Source organism: Cydia pomonella, chromosome 7 (assembly GCF_033807575.1).
Source record: "Cydia pomonella isolate Wapato2018A chromosome 7, ilCydPomo1, whole genome shotgun sequence".
NCBI lineage: Eukaryota > Metazoa > Arthropoda > Insecta > Lepidoptera > Tortricidae > Cydia > Cydia pomonella.
The window spans coordinates 23,745,701-23,753,833 of NC_084709.1; the positions used below are offsets into that span (position 1 = coordinate 23,745,701).

Sequence of the window (8,133 nt, forward strand, 5' to 3'; positions counted from 1 at the left end):
GGTTAAATTTGACATATCTGCGCGTCATCGTGGATGACTCCAAACTGTAGCTACTCACTACGCGTCTCTATATAAAATATCTAGATAAAATACTGTAATATAAATGTATCCCTCAATATTAATAATCTGAATATCCTATACTTCCATTATTAGCACTATTATCATACAAATACAGCAGTTAGCGGGCGCCGAGCCGCTCCGAACAATATTGTTTCAGTATGCTTACTTTCTCGTGAATAAGTTACTCAGCCCGCATAATTTTACTTATTACTATGTACAATATGTACACGCTGTATGGGTTGAAAATGTTCAATTACCTGTGAATTTAATGGTTGGGCTGTATGAGCTATAGTTAATTTACGCGCGTTTAATATTCAAATTTTTACGCATGAGTCGGTCAACAGGATTTTGTAGTCAAAATGCGTTAGATATATTGGAGAGAACGAGCTTAAAACTACCTGAACTTTATTGTGAAGGCATTAGAACACTGTACATAATATTAAACAGGTCGAAAAAATGATTGGGCCCTGGGGGGAAAGGGCCAACCTCAAGTCAGATAATTTTACTTAAAGGAAACATTATTTTATTTTTAAAAGGATACATTTATTTTTATTTACTTGTCTTGAGTGTCATGACCGGGAATCGAACTGATTAAGAACAAAAAAAAACACGCACTATTTTATTCCTTTAGTCGATACAGTTCAGAATCGACTTTAAACACATCTGTTTCAAATTTAAAGGCCTCATTGGCTCTTATTGTACGTCTGTACAACACACCCACACACCCACACTAAATTGCTGCTGGGCATCGCGAGCGCGGGCTTCTGGCCGAAGGGTGTTGTATTTCTGCAGCCCGTGGGAATCTGCCGAATCCTATACGAGTATACCATATCAATTAATGATATTTCGTACATAAGTTCCGAAAAACTTATTGGTACGAGCCGGGGTTTGAACCCGCGACCTCCGGATTGTAAGTCGCACGCCCTTACCGTTAGGCTACTAGCGCGTCTACCATTAAAATAGGTACATAAAATATTCTAGTAAAGCGATAAATTCTTAAACCATATAATTCAATACTTTACACGATACTAGTTTAAAAGTAAGTCGTAAAACTGCGATGCATCGCAGTGCAGGGGCTTTGACCTGGACCAGATCTAGGTCAGCTTTCATTGCTCCTTTGGGCTAATATATAAAGCGGCATTATACTATGCTTAAACATTAGCTTTTCTTCACATTTCTGCTTATAATTTACATAGGTACTTTATGTACGAAATCATGCTGTATGGTTTTCGTTAACCATTAGATTTAACTTAAGTTATTTTTATTCATGTTCTTTATTTTTACTTTTCGAGCTGTGTGTCATTTTTGTATTCCACTACCATTTCAGGGATGTCGCGAATGCGAATGCAAATCCAAATGTCCAGGATGCCCTAATACTAATACGAATGTTAGGGAATATGTTTATTATTATTCCTTATTAGAAAAAAACCCCTATGTATCGCTGGAGCGACATGGTGGAGGCGGATCTGCGCGAGCTTCGAGTCGACAATTGGCGAGAGGTCGCACAGGACCGAGAAAAGTGGCGATGTCTTGTGTCGGAGGCCAAGTCTCATTTTGGGTCGCTGAGCCAACGGAGTAAGTAAGTAAGTATTAGAAAAAAAAATATATCTAAGATTAAAAATGGAAACGTCCTACTTAATCATATCAACTTTATTGTGAATTCAATCATGATATTACTTACCAATAATATTGAATTATATATAATTAAATCATATGATTTTTGTCACAATCATGATTAGAAAAAGTAAATTTATTCAAACGGATGGTCATTTAAACTAACGATTTAGTTGATTGAATCATATTTAGAATAAGGTTCGTGTTACCGTAGTTATTTCCCTTCAGATACAATTAATTAATAGTATTACCTTGTAATTCATATCACTAACTCCAAACAGATTTATAAATCAGATAAAGTAATCATTAGAAAAAAACTGTTAGTACATAACACACATGTTACCTTAAAAGAGGATGTTGTATTGTATTTATTTATTGCATTTCAGCTGTACATTACAGGCACGTATTCCAAGTACTTGAAAGTTCAGGTAGGTACACAAATGATACATGTTACTCGTATAGTGTTGAAAAATGCTGTCTACCGGTCAAAATGTATAATTTAATTAAAATCAGTTTGCGCGCACTGCCCATACGCGAGTCGACGAGACAAGACACGACCTGCGAGCATTGGTATTCGCAAACACTCGCTTTATTTAATGCGAATGCAAATGTCGATGCGAATTTTTAAAACGATGCGAATATTCGTATATAGGAATACGAATACGAATATTCATGGACGAGGGTACGTGCGTATTTACACCTTAAAGGCCGGCAACGAACTTGCAATCCCTCTGGTGTTTTTAGTGTCCATGTGCGATGGTAATTGCTTATTATTAGGCTTCTCATTTGCCTCTTATATCATTAAAACAAGTGCGAGTCGGACTCGCGCATGAAGGGTTCCGTACAATTTAAGACGTATTAAAAAAAAATCTTCTTATTAGATCTTGTTCAACATTTTCCCACTTTGGACACACATTTTACCACTTTGGAAGTGTCTCTCGCGCAAACTATTCAGTTTAGAAAAAAATGATATTAGGAACCTAAATATCATTTTTGAAGACCTATTCATAGATACCCCACACGTATATGTTTAATGAAAAAATTTTTTTTAAAATTTTATGACGTATTAAAAAAAAAACTACTTACTAGATCTCGTTCAAACCAATTTTCGGTGGAAGTTTGCATGGTAATGTAAATTTTTTTTTTTTTTTTTTAGATTTTTCATTCTGTTATTTTAGAAGTTACAGGGGGGGGGACACACTTTTTTTCACTTTGGAAGGTTCTCTCGCGCAAACTATTCAGTTTAGAAAAAAATGATATTAGAAACCTTAATATCATTTTTGAAGACCTATCCATAGATACCCCACACGTATGGGTATGATGAAATATATTTTTTTTTTTAATTTCATGACGTATTAAAAAAAAAACTACTTACTAGATCTCGTTCAAACCAATTTTCGGTGGAAGTTTACATGGCAATGTATATCATATATTTTTTTTAGATTTTTCATTCTGTTATTTTAGAAGTTACAGGGGGGGGGGACACACTTTTTTTTACTTTGGAAGGTTCTCTCGCGCAAACTATTTAGTTTAGAAAAAAATGATATTAGAAACCTTAATATCATTTTTGAAGACCTATCCATAGATACCCCACACGTATGGGTATGATGAAAAAAAATTTTTTTTTTAAATTTCATGACGTATTAAAAAAAAACTACTTACTAGATCTCGTTCAAACCAATTTTCGGTGGAAGTTTACATGGCAATGTATATCATATATTTTTTTTAGATTTTTCATTCTGTTATTTTAGAAGTTACGGGGGGGGGGACACACATTTTACCAATTTGGAAGTGTCTCTCGCGCAAACTATTCATTTTAGAAAAAAATGATATTAGAAACCTCAATATCATTTTTGAAGACCTATCCATAGATACCCCACACGTATGGGTTTGATGAAAAAAGATTTTTTGAGTTTCAGTTCTAAGTATGGGGAACCCCCAAAATTTATTGTTTTTTTTCTATTTTTGTGTGAAAATCTTAATGCGGTTCGTAGAATACATCCACTTACTAAGTTTGAACAGTACAGCTCTTATAGTTTCGGAAAAAAGTGGCTGTGACAGAATCGGACAGACAGACGGACATGACGAATCTATAAGGGTTCCGTTTTTTGCCATTTGGCTACGGAACCCTAAAAATTACTGCACGCAATTAGTTGATAAAAGTGAACGTTCGTATATTTCGTGTCATACATGATGACACGCAGATTTGTCAAATCTAACCTTTAATAACATGGTCTTACGACTTAAGGCATGCGTCTTCGTGAATGACACAATCTATATCTTTGTAAGAAAAATCCGGTGCGGCAGCATTTCACAGTTACGTAAGTCGACATTTGCACTATTTTTTTGGCTTTCTAAACCAAGGATGCGTAGCCAACTTACCAATTGTTTACGCTCCGTAGCGAACGAAACGCAAGCGTCACTGTCGCACTAATATGGAAGTGTGATGGAGAGATATAACTACCCTACGTTACGGAGCAAAATCTTTTATAATTATTTCATCCTATTTATTATTATTATTATTTTTTGTAATTTTAATATTTTCATGCTATTGACTCCTCATTAAATTATTTCTTATTAGTTGATGTTAAATTATAGGTATTTAATCATATAAATATAATTCATTTTAATTGACCGAGTGATCTAATCAAGTTATCACTGACAACTGTTCACATGTCTACATGGACTGAATATATCATGGGACACAATGCTTGTAATTTAAGATCTTATGTTACCATATGTTCATTGTGAATAAACGATTTCATTTCATTTCATTTCATTTAAAAAACAACGATTGGCATCTTGTCTATGCACCCTGGTACTCTTTTGGCTAGTCTTTTATTATCGTAGTTTGGCTAATCTTCTTTTACTATATTAATAAGTACTTTGACAGAGAAATTCGGTATTAAAACAAACGTTTATGTAAGCTACTCGTACTCATAATTACGCAAATACTTTGAGCTACGATTAATTAAATAACTACATTGCTTAAATAACGAATTTGTTAAAAAGGTTAGATGAAAAACTTACCGTTTACATGGAATGGTCGACAGATGGTCGACAAAAAGTTATTCGTAGCTTATGTTTGTAGATCTGCGCCGTTTTTGCGGACACAACCATACATGTCCCGGTTTGTTTCTGGTTTGTAACTTTTTGTTACTTTTGAACATATGGCGTGTTGTTTGAGAATATCTCCATCGGTTTGAAATTGCTTTTCACGTATGTACTCATAATCTTCTTCTTCCTCGCGTTGTCCCGGCATTTTGCCTCGGCTCATGGGAGCCTGGGGTCCGCTTGACAACTAATATCAAGATTTGGCGTAGGCACTAGTTTTTACGAAAGCGACTGCCATCTGACCTTCTAACCCAGAGGGTAAACTAGGCCTTGTTGGGATTAGTCCGGTTTCCTCACGATGTTTTCCTTCACCGAAAAGCGACTAGTAAATATCAAATGATATTTCGTACATAAGTTCCGAAAAACTCATTGGTACGAGCCGGGGTTCGAACTCGCGACCTCCGGATTGCAAGTCGCACGCTCTTACCGCTAGGCCACGTATGTACTCATAATAAATTCGGAAAATTACAGAATTTTTGAAACGTAATAAATAAGAGCCTCGGTAGAGAACACCATTTTGTATCATTTGGCGTTGAAACTCTAGGTCCATGGAACCCAGCGCGCATAAGTTTTTTACAGAAATCGTAACGTCTGTCTGACATCTGTTTGACGTAACTGGTGACCGAAGAGCTGGTCGCTTCCTCGCACAACGTATCAGCATTGCGGTACAACGAGGAAATGTCGCCATCATCCTCGGTGCAATGCCTCAAGGACCTATTTTAGATTCAAGCTTATTAATAGTAAAACTTCTATATGTAAATAATGAATTTTATATTTTCATTGTAGGGTATTCATACATGTTGTAAGTAATTGCAAAAGTGATCACGCTATGTTTGATGATTAAATTTTTAGATTTTTCTTATTTTCACACAAATGACCGAACTGCGTTCCAGAACTGGTATCGTAGATTTTTTATTTATTTTATTTTATATTTCGGAGATAACACAGAAACAATCATACAAGAAACAACAATAGAACAAACATGTATAGATACAGATGTTTCCTTGGATATATCTCACTATGAACACATAGTATATTCAGATGCGCAATGCGATAGTAAATAAATAAATAAATAAATATTATAGGACATTATTACACAAATTGACTAAGTCCCACAGTAAGCTCAATAAGGCTTGTGTTGAGGGTACTTAGACAACGATATATATAATACATAAATATTTTTACAGTACATATGGGGCTACTTTATAGCACTAGTGCGAGAAGTAGCATATTATGTTACTGTGTCGAACATTTAAAGGGCCATATGTACTGTAAAACGTTGTACGATACATGTGCGAATAGGTAATTCGCAACTCGTGTCGATTTAAAACACTCCCTTCGGTCGTGTTTTAATTTATCGCCACTCGTTTCGAATTTCCTATTTTTCGCACTTGTATCGTAATGTACTAATACATACTTAAATACATAGAAAACAGCCATGACTCAGGAACAAATATCCATGCTCATCACACGAATAAATGCCCTTACCAGGATTTGAACCTGGGACCATCAGCTTCATAGTCAGGGTCACTACCCACTAGGCCAAACCGGTCGTCGATAATACTTTGCTAAATTTGGATACAACAAAACCGTGCGTTAAAAGTACATTGTTGGAAGCTGAACTGTTGTATGCTTAAGGGATTAAAAGGTAAAGCTTACAAATTACTAAGATGACAGTGGATGACAGTAAGATGTGAGTGTTAAGGCCACTAAGCTTAAATGTGGTTGGGTTTGACACGTCTGCCGTATGCACCGGGACCGGTGGACCAAACTGGCTACCGGATAGACACCGCAGATTAGCTGAGGCAGAGGCAAACCAAAAATAGCTGGCGGGATGACCTCGACGATTTTTGCAGCGACTGGTGACATGCACCAAACCGTGATGAGTGGCGGAAGAAAGGCCTCTGCCCAGCAGTGTACAAAATAGGCTACGTACAATAAAAACAAATAATATTCATAATTCATAATTCATAATTCATAATAATTTATTTCATAGAATATGGTATATACAATTCTGGTGTCGTTGTTTTTTGGTATAGAACAGCATATTCTGCCATCACTGGCGTAGAAATATATACAACAGGAAATTTATATAACTTAAAATTAAGAAACATTAATAAAATATACAAAATTCAATCGGTCATTTCAACAATAAAAATTCAGAAAATAAAATAAAAGATTATGTCAGGAAAATACAAGAAAAAAAAAATACGAATATCACACAAAATTCAAAATAAATATATCTCAGTTTTCATTACAGTTTAAAAATTCATTTATATTATAGAAACATTCCTCCTGGAGCCATTCAGTTAATTTTCTTTTATATTTTGATAAGGGCATTTCCTTAAACCGAGTCGGTAACTTATTATATATTACTATGCACATATAAAACACATTTCTCTTACATAAATCTAAACGAAATAATGGAGAGTAAAGTTTGTATTTGTATCTAGTGGGCCGCTTCCTTGGTTCAATACTTTTTTATCCGTGTAATTATTTGTTCCGCTTCAGTACATAGCTCGACAAAGGCTAGTTAATTATTTAGCTTATTAACTGTGCTAATACAGCCGTCCGCTGCAGAGGTGTCATTTCAACAGCGTCCCGAACAAGGGCGAGAGTTATAGTTATTAGGCTCAAGAAAACTGAGGTTATTCGGGTCCTTTTTAGGGGTCCGTAGTCAACTAGGAACCCTTATAGTTTCGCCATGTCCGTCTGTCTGTCTGTTTGTCCGAGGCTTTGCTCCGTGGTCGTTAGTGCTAGAAAGCTGAAATTTGGCATGGATATATAAATCAATAAAGTAATAAAATAATATCTAAAAATTTTTTTTTTTAGGGTACCTCCCTTACACATAAATTGGGGTGAATTTTTTTTTTCTTCAACCCTACAGTGTGGGGTATCATTGGAAAGGTCTTTCAAAACTAATAGGGGTTTTCAACAATCATTTTTTGAAAAAGTGAATATATTTGGAGATAATTTTTTTTTGGATTTTCCCTTAAAAATATTTCATGCTATTTTTTTTTCCGATTAACGTGTAAGAAAACAATATGAAAAGATAAAGATAGTTTATTATTCAAGTAGGCATATTACAATGCGCTTATGAACGTCAAATAAAGCTACACCGGTTCTAACTCTACATCTCTGACCCGAGATTTTAAAAACCAGATTTTAGAAGTACAATTATACGTTGCCTACTCTTAAGGGGAAACATTAGTGGTAATTTTTCCATACCAAAGTTTTCGAAATTTTCCGCGCAAGATTTTGGGGTTTGATGTTTTTTTTTTTATATAAGCTCAATATTGCCAATACTTGTACATTTTACTTTTTTATATTAATGTTTTTTATAAA

At 34.9% G+C, this 8,133-nt stretch overlaps 1 long non-coding RNA gene across 1 annotated transcript in view; it reads left to right on the top strand.

Annotated features, from left to right (window-relative positions):
• Positions 1-4,446, top strand: part of LOC133520200 (uncharacterized) — an 82,418-nt gene extending 77,972 nt beyond the window's left edge. The window contains exon 2 of the long non-coding RNA XR_009799722.1: positions 3,724-4,446. This is a non-coding gene — a long non-coding RNA (uncharacterized LOC133520200). The remainder of the gene's footprint in view (positions 1-3,723) is intronic.
• Positions 4,447-8,133: the final 3,687 nt, after the last annotated feature.